The sequence below is a fragment of the Oryzias latipes genome, chromosome 21, assembly GCF_053564925.1.
Source record: "Oryzias latipes strain Hd-rR chromosome 21, Olatipes_Hd-rR_3.1".
Classification (NCBI taxonomy): Eukaryota; Metazoa; Chordata; class Actinopteri; order Beloniformes; family Adrianichthyidae; genus Oryzias; species Oryzias latipes.
Window position 1 is genome coordinate 11,407,765 of NC_136257.1, and position 15,084 is coordinate 11,422,848.

The 15,084-nt window shown below is 41.1% G+C and overlaps 1 long non-coding RNA gene across 3 annotated transcripts in view; it reads right to left on the reverse strand.

The window, feature by feature from the left end:
• Positions 1-15,084, reverse strand: part of LOC111946746 (uncharacterized) — a 97,987-nt gene that overhangs the window by 16,603 nt on the left and 66,300 nt on the right. Inside the window, exon 1 of one of the 3 annotated variants that reach the window (XR_013652922.1) lies at positions 1,663-1,802. The exons of the other annotated variants lie outside the window; for them this stretch is intronic. This is a non-coding gene — a long non-coding RNA (uncharacterized LOC111946746). Of the gene's footprint in view, positions 1-1,662; positions 1,803-15,084 lie in introns of those variants that run through there. 3 annotated transcript variants of the gene reach the window in all.

The window sequence follows — 15,084 nt, forward strand, 5'->3', positions numbered from 1 at the left end:
TTTATTTGAATCCAGTCAGGTGTCCCACTGAAAAGGAGCGCACTCCTTACTTTGGAGTCTGCGCAGGAATGATCCAGATTTCACAGCTGACCTCCCCTGAAAAGCCCAATCAGCCTCTAATTGAAAGCGCAAACGAAATACCACTTCCCGCGGTGAGACTAACGATTTAATCATTCTATCATTCTTTTGCTATTTTTTTTATTATTATTTTAATTAGAGCTTAGCTTGAGATCGCTCTCTGTTTGGGACCCGGGGGAGCGGGATCAGTCGGACGGATCCGTGCGTCTTTGGTAATGGGGTTAAAGGGATGTCACCATGGTCAACAGCCGTTTCCAGTGCTTTTCAGGCCATGTGGCTCAAGGCCCGAGAAGGATGGCAGTGTCATGATGAGGGCCGCGGGGAGCGGAGTGATAGTGAAGACATCACACAGAAAACAAACAGAAAAAGATCTGGAGATAGGGTTTTCTCTCTTTCGCATATTTAAAATTTAAAATGTGAAATTAAACGATTATAAAAAAAAAACTATTTGGATTTTTGCATGATTTGTAGCACTAAACCGAATAAGCAGATACTACACATTCCAATTATAATGAAGGTTAAATAACTGAAATGATGAGAGAAATCCACATTTAAAAAAGAAAATATCTACACAAAAAACACATATAAGCATATTGTTGTGTTTTGTTAAAAGCATTCTGGGTTGTACATACAGGATTAGCCTTTACAGTGACAGCGAGACCCCCGGTGGCCCCTGCTTACTTTCTCTGTCATCCCCCATCAGTCCTCCTTTAACAAGCCTCTTTTCAAAGCTCCCTGCTCCTTTTGTGCGCCAGCTTCTGTAACACCGTGTGCGCGCGGTGTCATGACGGTGTGCGACTGAGGCCAAGGGTCAAAGCAGTTATCCACCCCCCCCCCCAACCCCTCACCCAGCCGAACCACAACAAATCACAATAAATATGATGGTATGTTTTTGAATGCATGTCCACGCGCTGCTTAGCCAAACCGCCCAACCCCCTGCCAGATTGAGCCTCGTGCGTAAAAAAAGACCTGCATGTCTTCTCCTCTTCTTTAAACTGTCAGCTTTAACCTGGAGAACCGTGTCCGTGCGCAACAATCCCGCGTCCGCCGGATTCTACGCGCGCAATGGTGAGTTTCAACAGATCGCCTGGTAACCAGGTGAAAGGCTTTGCCCCCCCTCCCCACCCCAGCCTACCCCAACTGGTTTCCCTTTCAACTTTTTAAACATACATTTTCTCGACATATCTGGACAATTAGTTTTTGCGTAAGAAACCCAAAGTTTAAAAAATAAATTTCTCCATTTTGCGTGTTTTGGTGATGGTCCCTCAAATACGTAAATGTCACTTTAAAGAAAATCTAACGGAGTCGAGCGGAGAGCAACTGGTAGCATAAAAAGAAGCAGTGTGCGCTCTGTGCAGCCGAACCCTGAGGGGCTCACTTGTCCCAGAATGAAACGTCAACCTGCTGCTAGAAAACGCATCGCGTCTGTGCGGAACCGAGGAAAACAGTGCGCATAATGCGTGCAAACAAATAAGGAAAACATTCAATAAAATTGCTCTGCGTGTTTTATAATTACGCAAAATGCGCACGAGTTAAATATTGTAAATACGTTTGCTTCTATGGAATTGTCAGATCCAAACTTACGCAGTTTCTTCTCCTTCCCTTTGCTCCGGAGAAAAGTGGGCAGATTTGTCGCTTCATGCTCCTAAAGCCTTCCTAAACCCCTCCAAAGCTCCATGTAAGACCGTTACTCCCACTACTGCCTGGCCGCTCGAGTGCCAAGGCCATCCATGCCCGGTGCCCAAACCCACCACTCAACACACACTGAGGGGCCGAGACAAGAAGAAATGACATTTATTATACACTCTAAAACAGACAATTCCAAGTTATTGTTTCTCTCTGCGAAAAGGGGCTCGTTCCAAACATAATGAACGTCTTTTGTGTGGCACACAACAATACAAAACAAGTATTCTATTAAATGGCCACTTTTTTTCCTTTTTTTTTTCTTTTTTTGGCTCTCCAGGATGAATAGGCTGGAGCGGCGGGGTTCTGAAAGGCAGCTGTGCCGCATTCGAGGAGGAGGGGCGAGGAGGACTTGGCAAGGAGCCTCGCACCCCCTTGTCTCCTCCTGGATACTGACTCCCATTACTGATCCTGGAACAGCAAAGGATGCAAGAGAAAGACAAGAAGGTCCACACGGGGACTTATTGACTTGGAAGGCTGTTTCTTTGTCTTTTTTATTTTTTATTTTTAGGCATGCAGCTCTCTTGCAGCATGATCCTGAAGTCATCAAATATTGCTTCAAGCTGTGAGGCGCAGAGTATCCGCTTTAGTTTATATGGAAGCTGCACAGCTTGGGAGCATGTGGCTCTGACAGCTTCAAGGTGCAGAAACACACACACACACAGACACACACACACATGGTGTAAAACTGAACTTGATGGAAGCCTGATTAAGCTCAGGTTCACAGCTCTGACATTCACTCCCTTTACTTCTCTCAGATTCATTTCTTCTCTGAAATGAAAGCCTGGTGTTTGGTCTGTTTCGCAAACACAGGAGCAGAGTTAGCAGCTCCCTGACTGTTAATGAATCTAAAAGGCCACTGATGGTTCCCTGCACTGCCTGTTGCACAGGGGCGTAACGGTTCAATTCGTATCATAATTTGCGGTTGCCAATACGATTCATCGTTGATATTGGTTCATTTTGATCCGATTCACTGGCCTAAAATTGTTCTTTAGCCAAAAATCCAACCAGTGACTCAGAGATAAATACCTCGTTACTGACCGTACAGGTGAAGTTTTCCTGATTCCCTGGATTTCTTGCAACACAATCCAAGTGGTATTTTCCAATATTAATTAATTAATTAATTAATCAATGTACATCATATTTCAGTTGCCAAATTGCCTCAGACAAATCAGTCTGGATGGATCGTAGGAATATAAATCAATTATTTGATCAAGTTGCAGCATCCACTCCACTGCTAGAGCTGACTGCCTGAATTCTGCGGCTGGCAAGTCTATTGTTGCCTTAGATGACACATATTTGGTCTTTTAAAAGTACTTAAACGCATTTTTGAAATTCTAAAATCTGCACATATTTTATAAATAAAACCAAGATAACTCAATTTATGGGAATTGGCCTGCTCTTTCATGAACAAAAAACAAGAACTTGTCAAGGAGATTGCTGTGCTTTCTGCAGCAAACGCGTGACACATAAACACAGGGGATTGACACCGAGTGGTGAGCTAAGTAAAAGTAAGGTGAGTGAGATGGGGGGGGGGCATGAATGACAGCGAGAATGAGAGATCAAGATCATGTTCAGGCCTAAAAGCATTGAGGGAAGTCTGAACCAATTGGCTTGAGGCGAAGGTCAGGTTAGCTTTGTAACACACAAACCGCACAACAGGACACTTCAAACCGCGACAACCTGAAAGCCAGAAAGAATTTGAAGTCAGCTGACGATTTGGAGTGTGCAATTTTGAGACCCGGCTGCCAAACATACATTTATAAAAACGGCATAACATATCTCATCCTCATTGAAGTTAGAACGGGACCTCAAACTGCCAAACCGTCAGAGCCATTATCTTTCTTTTTTTTTCTTATTGAAGGAGAGAATAAACATGTCATTCAAATATCTGGGGCACACTTGTCTACAAGCAAATTGTTCTTTTGTTGCTCCATGTGCTCTATTTTCATCTCTTACTCTTGCAGGAGAAGAGTATATAAGGGCTTGATGGAGTGGTGAGTCAGAGGCAGGATGACACAAAGCGAGGGAAGTGAGAAAAGGAGTCGGCAGAGGAGGAGAGAGGGAGACCAGGAGGCCAATGTCAATCCCACAGCAAACAGCAGAGGATAATCATGGGCTTTAGGAAAACACTGTGTCCATAATGCTATTACCCAGGATTACCTACTCCAGCAGAGAAGGCGAGACTCTCTTCACAATGTGCCACAGACCTTTCAGATAATCATCTTATCACAGATGACAAACCCAGAAGAAACATCCTATTATTCGAGAGGGTGGAAAAAAAATCGGCAGCATGTTTGGATGAAGACATATTGTAAGCCTAAATTATTCGAGTGGAAAAATATCAGATTTTAAAATTAGCACGCCAGCCGCTTCCGCGCTCTCCTTCTTTTCATTTTCTCACTGTCTCTTTCTCTCAGGGTGCTTTCTCCTTTTCCCTCAGGGCAATTAGAGACAAGATTTTACGCATTGTTCAGCTTATCAATTAGGCATAACACCTTTGCCTCTGATTGGTCTGTAATGAACATAATGGTTTTAACAGTCTCGGGCTGCAACTCGTGGAGGTGCTGTGCTAATGGTGTCGCCACGGCGATGGAGTCACAGTAACAGCTCTGCAGAAACACAGAAGGAGGAGGAGGAGGTGTCGGGGAGGTAAGTCAGCTCTGCCTAACACATGTCTAATTAGAGCTCACAGTCAGTCATTACTGATGTAATAGGGTGTAACACTAATGGCTATCAGGCAAGTCCCCACAAACAACAGAGGGGGGCTCTTGTAAGGTGAGAGGAGCGGCAAATTTATGTAGGAGGAGAAAAAAAAGGGAGATTATGGTAAGGAGGTGAGGTGAGATGAAAAGTTGGGGTGTGGCGTGCAGGGGGAGATTTGAATAAGCGTGCCTTGCAGCAGAGGTTTTTAAGAATAGTAGTCAGACACGGTCAAGGCCCATTAATGGAAAAGCTCTCTTTGATGATGCTGAAATCTGTCATGGTAGATGAGGCAGAGATGGAGATTGACAAGTAAAAAAGGAGGAGGGGGTTAAGAAAGCTCAAATGGTCTGGTGAGGAAAAAGATGACTAGGGGAGAGGAGTCATATTTTTTGGTTAACCACCTTGGCACTTTTTAGCAGTCACGCCAGCTGCAGATAGCACGTTTTTATGCTATGTTCAAACCAGGCTCAGAAACGCGTGTTCAAGTGACCACCTCCAACGAAAAGTAAAAAAGCAAATGTGCATTAAAGCGCATTTCGAGCTTCCGTGTTCAAAACGTTCATGCATCGCTACGCAAGTTTTTAGGTCAATTTTCGGGCTCTAAATCTAAAATGCTCAGCCACTGAACGCATGTTGAAAGTTAAACCATTCATTCATTTCATCTTCTTAACCTGTCTTGTCCCTTTCGAGGTCAAGGGACTGCCGGAGCCTATCTGGCCACTCGCAGGCGAAGGCAGGGGACAGGTCGTCAGTCTGTCACAGGGCCACAAATCACACACCCATGCACACTCACATTCATACCTAGGGGTAATTGAGAGTTAAAGAAAAAACTTTTGAAGCATATTTTTGGACGGTGGGAGGAAACAGGAGTCCCCGGAGAAAACTCACGCATGCACTGGGCAAACATGCAAACTCCACACAGAGACGTCCCCAATTTGACAAGTTAAGCCAGTCAAAATTTGACCAATCAGAGACTTGGATTTGGTTGTGACATATAGATGGCCTCCCAAAACTGTTTGAAAATTGATCATGAGGTAGAAATTATTATGGTAAATGGGGTATACAGTAAACCCTTGTTTTCGCAGGGGTTACATTCCAAAAAGAACCCGTGATAGGCCAAATCCGTGAAGTAGAAACCTTAATTTTTTTCTTACAATTAATATACAATTAAATACTCTATTATACATTGAAAAGAAAGAACAAACCATTTTACAGGCTCAAGCATTTGTTTCACAAATAAAAGTACTTTAGAAACGTTTTTTACAACAAATAACTTCTGTACTGTACTGTCAAATAATAATTTTAATCATCGATGTGAACAGAAGTCTTCAAATTGCGGAGATTAGCCCCGCCCACTGCGACCCGAGTAATTGGTTTAACGGGAGAAAATTTAAAATGATTATGAAAAAAATACAAAGTACAGTCGGACAAATAGTGACTGACTCAGGTGTATTTCACTGCTCTTCAGACTGAGCCGCTGCATCCTGACTCCGCTCTGCAGTGTTTTCTTCTTTTGAAGCCCGCGGTGCAGCTGTGTTTGTTCGGCAGAAGAACATAGTGATAGGCAGTTGTTGTCGCTCTTTTTTCTATGGGTCTTAGAGAAACTCGAAATTGCAAGATAATTTGCACGTACGTAATGTTAATTTGGCAAGCTGTTTTACGTACCTGTACATTTTAAACTGACGCACAGGTAGAGAAGAAGCGGAGTGACTTTTTAGCCAATCAGAATGCAGAACACAATGCACGATGCAAATTCGTGAAGTAGCGAAACCGTGAAAAGTAAACCGCGTTATAGCGAGGGATCACTGTACTTGTATAGCTCTTTTCTACCTTCTTTGAAGGCTCAAAGCGCTTCACAGTCACAAACCCATTCACCCAGTCACACACACATTCACACACTGGTTGCGGCTCCACTGCCTGACACTGGCGCCAACCTTCCACCAGAGGCATGGTGGGGTTTGGTGTATTGCCCAAGGACACTTCGACACATGGGCGGGGGAATTGAACCCGCAATCTTCTGATCGGAGGTTGGCTGCCCTACTGCTCATTAATTGCAGTTTGTATCTGGCTGGAATTAAATGACACCAAGTGTTTCATCTTTTAGCTTACTGGCACACTAGTATGTCGCTACCTATAGTAGCATATGTAACTTCAGTGGGAAGAGTCTTGGTGTGAAATGTTGAAGCGGTGCAATTCTGGTGTATTTGTCTCAGATTTTTGTCACATGTACTCAGATTTTCCAGGATTTTTTTTCTGTTACCTAAATGCTTGAGATTCTGCTGAACAATGAATGGAACATTGTTTTTAAAAAGGATTCAAATGGTTTCAGACAAAGAGCTGCCTCAATGAAGATGTTTTAAATTAAAGTCGCACCACAGAATGTGTTTAAATGAACATTGAAAGCCAAAAATAAACACACCTTCATTTGGTTTGTTTCACATTAGACTGTAGAAAAACCACCTGGAGACATTGAGCATTAGCACATTGACTCGTTTTTGGTAATGCCTCAAACAAAAGAAAAAGGGAAAAAAAGGAAAATAATTGCTAATCTTGCTAATTATCTGAGTATTGTTTATTGATTGTTAGCTTGACCTCTTCAAATTAATAAATTGAATAATTTCCTAATTTTTTTAAATGATTTAACATTTTTTATACCATGGTCTGGGTGAATACTCGATTCTGATTTGCTGCTGGGTGTATATTAAGGTTTAATGGCCTTCGAAGTTTACATTATCACTTTTTCGCTTCCACGGCGTGTGTTAAAAAGTGATAATGCACTCTTCGAAGGCCATTATCCCGCTCATACCATGGTCACTTACAAAAGCAATAAATATTAACCGATTTGGATCGCTTCTCTTACAAAAAGTGGACCATTTGTCGAACAAACAAACAAATAGTCCGCGTTGCGCCGCACCACCGCTGCAGTAAAGAGCGATATATATATATATATATATATATATATATATATATATATATATATATATATGCTGATCTTTCCGATGACTTAAATAAAGCATCAGTTCAGAGAGAAAGTTCACCTCTTACCGCTTGATTTTGTCCAAATGATGAAGCAAAAGGTTGTTTTAAAGAAGCCGGCGCAGCGATACAAAACATTTAAGCTAGGTGACCGGAACTTCTTTTGTCACCGTGCGGTTATCCTGTGGTATATTACTTTTTAACGCACACCAAGTAGTCAATCAGAATCGAGTATTCACTCGGACCATGGTATAACAGAAATTAAGGCACTTCGCGGAAGCAACCGTTCCACAGCGTGCATTATTTTTTACAAATTACCAAAATCATTGGCCATTATCCCTTACTTAGTTCTAACTTTGTGCTGTTTTTTTTTTCTTTTAATTTATTTCTGCTCCTTGGTCTGGTGGTTAGTCCATACATTTCCACACTGTTATGACCCACACCAGGATTTACTTGCAAGCACAACACTGTCACTTTCATGAGGACCTGTTTTCTCTTGAGGTGTTCAATCTGACTAAAACGGAGAAAGCAAGCTCTGCTGAGGACCAAAAAACTCAAAAACACTGCAAGAGAAGGAATAGAAAACTGAGCTGGTTTGTAACAAACAAATCAAACCTTGGTCCACCAAAAAAGGTTAAAATTTTTAAGTTTTGCTTCGAAGCTGCTTCTTTTTTATTTTTATAATCAAGAGTTATCAGGAACTAAAGGACTTAAGAAAACTCAAGCTGACTCATCAAAAAAAGAAAAAGGAAATATAGGGAAAAATAGCAGAACTGAACCTAAAAAAAAATCACAATTTCTAATGTGGCTCAACATGCTAGAACTTAAAAATGAACATAAATATAACTTGAAGACAAATGTCTAGAGACAAGCAGGATCTGAGGAGGAACTTTAAAACATGGGCTACTTTTTCCAACTTCCCTCACTACTCAGTGTCTCCATAAAACATGTGCATCAATGTTCACTAGATTGGCTGGGGTAAACCACAATGCACTGCATTTGAACGATTTCAAAACAAAGTATTTAAATTTATTTCTTATAGACCATCGAAATTTTCGTCATCAGAGCACAGTGTATTCATAAATAGCCTTCATAAAATGAGACATTTTTACTTCAGCAGATGAATGACGTCATATTTGGCCTTTAAAACAACGAGAGAGAAAAAAAAAGTAGTGAGCATGGTGTCTGAATTGCATTCAAAACCAGGGCACGGGATAGTCTTGCACTATGTTGTCATTAGGGTGATATGCCAGGGGTGCCCCACACTTCACTAACAAGCAAGCCACTTTAGAAATGACCAGCTGTTAAATCACAAGTTCTAACTGATAAATTTAGGTTAATATTTAAGATTGCAACATGATTAAAAGTTCCTGTCACTTTGAATTAGACCCAAGTGTTTGTGGTTAGAACGCTCATAACTTTCTGATGCTTAGGTGGAAGAAAAACTCCATATTTGCGAGTGGAGCGTAGCAATCACTGTATTAGAATCAGAATCAGAATCCTTTATGGTCATTGTACATATTTATACAATGAAATTGTAGCAGCCTTGGAGTGGTAAAAAACATTTTAAATAATCAAAATATGTACAACAATTAAATACAAGAATGAAAAGAAAATAGAAGTGGAGTGCAATAAAATGCAGCATAGTAAGTACTGTGTGTGGAGGTAGACGAAAAGTCAGTTATTGCACAGAAAGTCAGTTATTGTACACTGAACACAAATGTGAAGTGACAAATCTATTAGAGGATATTTGATTGGCCTTACTGCATGTCTATCAAGTGATCTACTTCATGACAATATATCATATATGCTTTTGTTTATTTTTTATGGCCCGCAATCTAGCCACACATCCTGGTCAATCGGAAAATCGCGATTGACATTTTGGACTCGTCTGGTGCAGGAAGACCACTCTTCTTGTTCTTTCTGATTTGTTTTGGTGGCTGAGGCAGTATAACAGTTTTCATTTATCTTTTAAGATAATCTTCTTTATTTTGTTGTTGTTGAAAGAAGATTTGATAACTTGTTGTAAAACATAAGAAGTGAATAAGTTGCCATTCTTATTAAAAGTCGGACACAACCCCAGACTGAAGACAATTGATGGGGGAAGCAGCTTTGAAGATGAAGGAACAGGTAGAAACAGGAAGCAAAACAGCAAACCAGAATAACGAGGACAAAACAAATTACAATTCACTAATGAACTAAACACAAACAAACCTAAATTGAAATGACAAAGTTAATTCATCTTGAAAAATGTTTGTAACTGAAAGAGAATTTTCCATTGTAAGCTCCTCTGAGGATCAGAACCTGTGTAGACTCAAAAGTTTATGGTACTTTGAGCCACTTTTTGGTGTAAAAGAAAATTTACTTTCCAATGCAAAGAAAAGCTCAACTCTGACATGAAATGAGAAAGCATGTGGGCTTTCTGAGCATAAAACGAGGAGAGGTGTGACTTCTGAACACCGGAGGACTATTCCTGCTGCGTGGCTTCACTGACGGCATGGGCAGCATGTTGGCCTTTGACGGAGCTGCAGAACTTCAGGGGGGCTCTCTCCTCCTGAACCGAGTTTTGAAGGTGTGTTTGAATGTGTGTGTGAGTGTGTGTGTATCTGAGGGGGGCTCCTCAGTTGCCTAAGTGTCGTCCCTCGCCCAGAATTTGAAATAAGGTCATCATCCCCAGGAGGCCTCAAGTCAAAGCCTTGCTTCTTCATCTGCCCTTTACCTCTCCTCTTTGCCTTTTATTTTTCTTGTCAAATGTACCTCTTTAGCCAGGTCCAGTATTTTCTTCTCCTCTTTTCATGCTTTCTTTTGTTTAAAGACTCCTACTTTCTTTGGAAAACTGCAGAAAGAATAAACTGAAACGAACGGCATCATAATTTGCTTATGTGGAAAATTGTCCTTCTACCTCAGAAATTGTAATTTGTTTTGGCTAATGCAGAAAAAAAGAAGGGTTTCAGTAATGTCATTGGGTCTGAAGACTGTGGGTTTATTGGAGAAATGAATTGATGGTTCAGCTAAACAATGCCAGCAATGGCATCGTGCCTTGATAAGGCAGGTAATAAATGTATTAAAGCTGTTGGGCTGTGTACGTGTGCACGTAGCCACACAGATGAATATCCAATAGGATGCAGAGTGAACAGGACAATAAGTTGCCATTCTTATGCTAATCAAGGAAGCCATTAATGTTTACATTCAAAATCAGGTCTGGCACAGAAATGCATTGGCTGCCGTCTAAACTGGGATAATTAGTTCTCTCTTAAAGCCATCTTCCATTAAGTCAGGTGAATCCATCTGAGTTTCATCATATTTCTACTTCATTTTGCATAATACAACTATTTAAAAAATAATTACATATTTGGGCTAGTCTGCAAAGAATAAGAAAAAAATATCTTTAAAGGCTTTTTTGTTCATTTCAGGGGGATTTTTTTAAGCATTTCTTATTGTACAAATGTAATCTTACTTGTGATGTGATGCTCTTTAAAGTTTTCTGTGACAACACTTTATAAATTATATTCACATCTTATCTGCAAAAAGCCCCATAAGCGACAAATTTATTGGATTTTTTTACTGTTTCAGCTGTTTGTTTTTTTTTTTTTTTTTTTTTGCTCACATCAAGCTGTCAAACCCTTTTCTATTTTCCAGTATTATTTTGCAAACCCCGCTGCAGCATCAAAAGCACAAAAGCAAGTGCACAAGTCACTTTTTCCAGACTGTGTGAGCGTGACAGGATGAGGTGCAACGGTGTGCATGTGCAAGAGGGCGGTAATTCAATATCACAAAAACTGCGAAATTACTAAAACGCCTCAAATTTTCCCCCTCTTGCTTTGCTCTCCACGCAGTATCGATGTTTTCATGTTCTTTTGTGCAGATATTTACTGCGCTGAAAACAATTATGGTTTATATAGGTAAGTAGCTTCACATGTCTCTCTCACTCGCACACATACGCATGTAGTGTAATGGATAGGAGCTGGCTGAGGGCGTCTGTCAGGGGCGACTGTTCTAATCAGAGCAGTGGGGAGAGAGATAAAGGAGAAAATAATGAGTGTGGCATCGGGCCTTTCATAGCGCAACAAAAGGCCACGGGATCAGATAGACACACACAATGTGGAGAGGAGAGGAAGGGAGGAGAGACAGAGAGGAGAGGAGAGGAGGAGAAAGACGTGAGACAGAACCAGGGATGGCCGGGGAGAGGGTTTGCAAATATGCCTCCTTGCACTGCAGGTGATTTCGGCAAGTCTGGCCTCACTCTGAGGATGCCAATGAACCAAGGGGATGCATGTTTCTATGACAACATCAATCTTTTTAGCCGAGTCTGTCAGCAGGGGCTGATTATAAATGCATTTGCCAGAACACATCCCTCAATTTTCTGTCTTAAAATACTTCGTTGGCCTCCCACCCTCTTACTTACTGCTGATTAGTGCTGCTTCATTAACTGCATGTGATAATTTCCAGTCATCCTATGATTATTTGCTTAATTTCCCAGATTACACTACTTTGATTATTAATGCCTAATTTAGCCTGATGACACCGATCATTAGACAGCACCCAAACTGAAAGCAAACAACCTCAGTGGTCCTCCGATGTTCTGATACAGCCTCCTCCACGGATAATCAGAGGGGGCCAGCAGGCCTGCAGAAGTTAAAGTCGACAGTTTCACCCAAAACTCCCATCTAACTTTAAAGGGAGAAGAAATACTAATTAGAAACTGCAAGCCAGGAGAAATGAGCAGGCAGAGTCAGTACAGAAAATCCTATTCACAGACTTAATGAGCTTGTCGAAGCTGAATAATTGATTTCTAATTCTAGCCTGCAGCTGTTGACCCAACCGGGGAGTGTTTTGAATGGATCTCAAATATGTTGCGCTCTGACTTGGCGTCGTTGGCTTTCAGGCAACCAACCCATTACCAAACACTGTCATGTCTTCCTCACACCTCCACGTTTGTCTTCATCTCATATATTTCCATGTCTAATTGCTTGATTACAAGCAAACGCATACCGATAATTACCCCAACACCTCCCACCGATCCTGTTAAATGTTATGAGCTGGAGACAGTTCAATGGAGAGTTGTTTGATTTTCAGTGTGAAAGCCCAGGGAGGTAAACTCTCCCAGCCTTTGGGAAGCCCAGTCCGTATCAGATTGTAGGTGTTTTATGTTTCGCTCATTTGCTGCGGAGTGATTCTTTGTTGCCCTGTGTGGACGATCATATCCTGGGGGCTCTGGGGCAGAAGCAGCATAGAGCACCCTGTGTGTGAACCACAGCCGCCCAGCGTCCCTGTAAGATGACCTCACGGAAAATAAGCCTAATTATTACCGTGACAGCCCGCGCTATCATATTCTGCGAGATCAGTCACTACATTGGACAGGGAGAAGAGTTGGAGGGGGGAAGAAAAATTAACAGAAATATATACCACAGGGCCACCAATCCCCCCCCCCCCTGCCTAAACGGAGGCTATTTATTTTTCATAGCTTAATCAGCAGGTCCCACAGGTGCTTTGGCTCCTAGTCACCTGGACAGACAGACACAGGTGAGTACAGGTGAGACAAGCTTCTGCAGCTCTGATGCAGAGATGTTGCATGCTCTCGTTCAACACCCCCCACCCCCACCAAAAAAACATAAAATAAACACATTAGATTCAAAAGAAGCTTTCTTCCTGTTCAGCTCAGAGACAAAACTGTGACAGAGAAGAGAAGAGACAGAGTAATTACAAGATAGGAAACTGAAACAGCTGCCATTAACCCCATGCAGGACTTGTTCCTGTTCCTCTGGCTATAGTCATCAGGGCTGGATCATTATATGATAGATTTCAGGGCTATTTGCCTGGTTTTGTTCCCAGAGACAGTTTTCCAAGATACACCCTGGGAATGGGACACACTACACCAACAGAGACCTCCGTGAGAAAAACACGGCATATATCAATGCTTTGTGCCGGCGTGTGCTTGACGGTGATGTTCTTAAGGGCTCACTTTCAGACCTGTTTCAGGTCACAGCAGCCGAAAAAGATTTACAAAACAACATGAAGTCTTTGGAAGTTAAAATTTTCCTGAGCTTGACATCATTGGATGTTTTTTATTCAAGATTCATTTATTTTTCATTGTCAGTGAAAACAACAAAAATGCATTTGGAGCATCAACAAATACAGTCACTCAGTTTAATTCACCAAATAAATGACCAATAAATACATTGATAACCAAAGTGCAGCATCAGTACAAAAGGGAACACAGCAAGGACTAGAAAAATAAATAACTAAGACATGAATAACTAATTAAAAAAAAAACTTTTCTGAGTTTTGCTGTATTCTGATAGTAGCGTATTCACAATGCCCTTAACTATTATCCTCATTTGCAACACATAAAAAAACAGACTAATACCGCTAAAACATGACTTCCATTAAAATTCACATGTGGCGCAGCTAAATATTCAGTTTGGAGCTATAGAGTATCCTCAAAGGCAACAACAATCCAAGACATGTGGCCAAAAGTGCTCTATTTTCCCGGCAGGAAGCTGGATCAAGAGAACAACACGGCAACAGGTTTGAGGAAAATGCCAGGACATCAACTGTACCTGCTTCTGAGGGAGAAGAGCCGCTGCTGTATCGTCATGGAGACATATTCTCCAAGGTAGATAATAACCACAGATACAACTGGTGGCAGGGGACAGCTTGAAAAAGTCCCCAAGAAACAATCTAAGGTCACACACACTCTCACACACACCCACACACACTCACACACACATATATATATATATATATATATATATATATATATATATATATATATATATATATATATATATGTGGTGATACGAAACGATTTTGAGGTACACGGCGCTCTGTCAAAATGTCAGTCTCCTGTTTTTTACAATTTGTAAACAAGGTTGAGTGTTCTTGCAATTAGACTAATATGTAACGGTGTCCGACTGTGTTTTTTTGCTAACACGCTATCCGTCCGTCTTTTTTTATTAATCAATGACAAAGTTAGGTGTTTTGTAAGTCTGCTAACATGGCTATCATGTATGGTTTCGGTCTGTGCTTTTTACGTGTGACTAACAAGGTTGGGAGTTATTGTAATTAGGCTGACATGACTGTATTGTCGTACTGTGTTGTTTTATGTGTTACAAACTAGATTGGGAGTTAGCGTGGTCTCAATCTTTTTTTTAGCTATATCAGTCTGCTTTTTTACGTGTTGCAAACATGTGAACAAGATTGGGAGTTACAGAGATTGGTTGTGTCCGAATTCCTTCCCTACTCACTACATAGTGCACCTCATAGTGTGTTTGCCATTTTGTGGCGCTGTCTGCAATTCCAAAATCCAGTGCCCTAGAAATTTCCCAGAAGTCTCTTCGAAAAACCAGTGTGCATCGCCATAGTTGGCGAATGTAGACCAGAATGGATTGCATCTTAACAATTTTTGCCAAAAATTTGTATTTAAATGGATTTTTTAAATAAATCATCAATGTTTTTATCTTCAGAAGACACTGGATTCATAAATGATCGTCTCAAAACGCTGTTTTTTAGTAGTTAGGCGTTAGGGTGGTAATTCGGTCATAGCCACTATTTGTCCATATCTTTCCATTTGGAGGGAAAAATATAGGGATAGGGATAAGTTGAAGGGGTTGGGAAACAATTCAGATTCAGCTTTGGTGT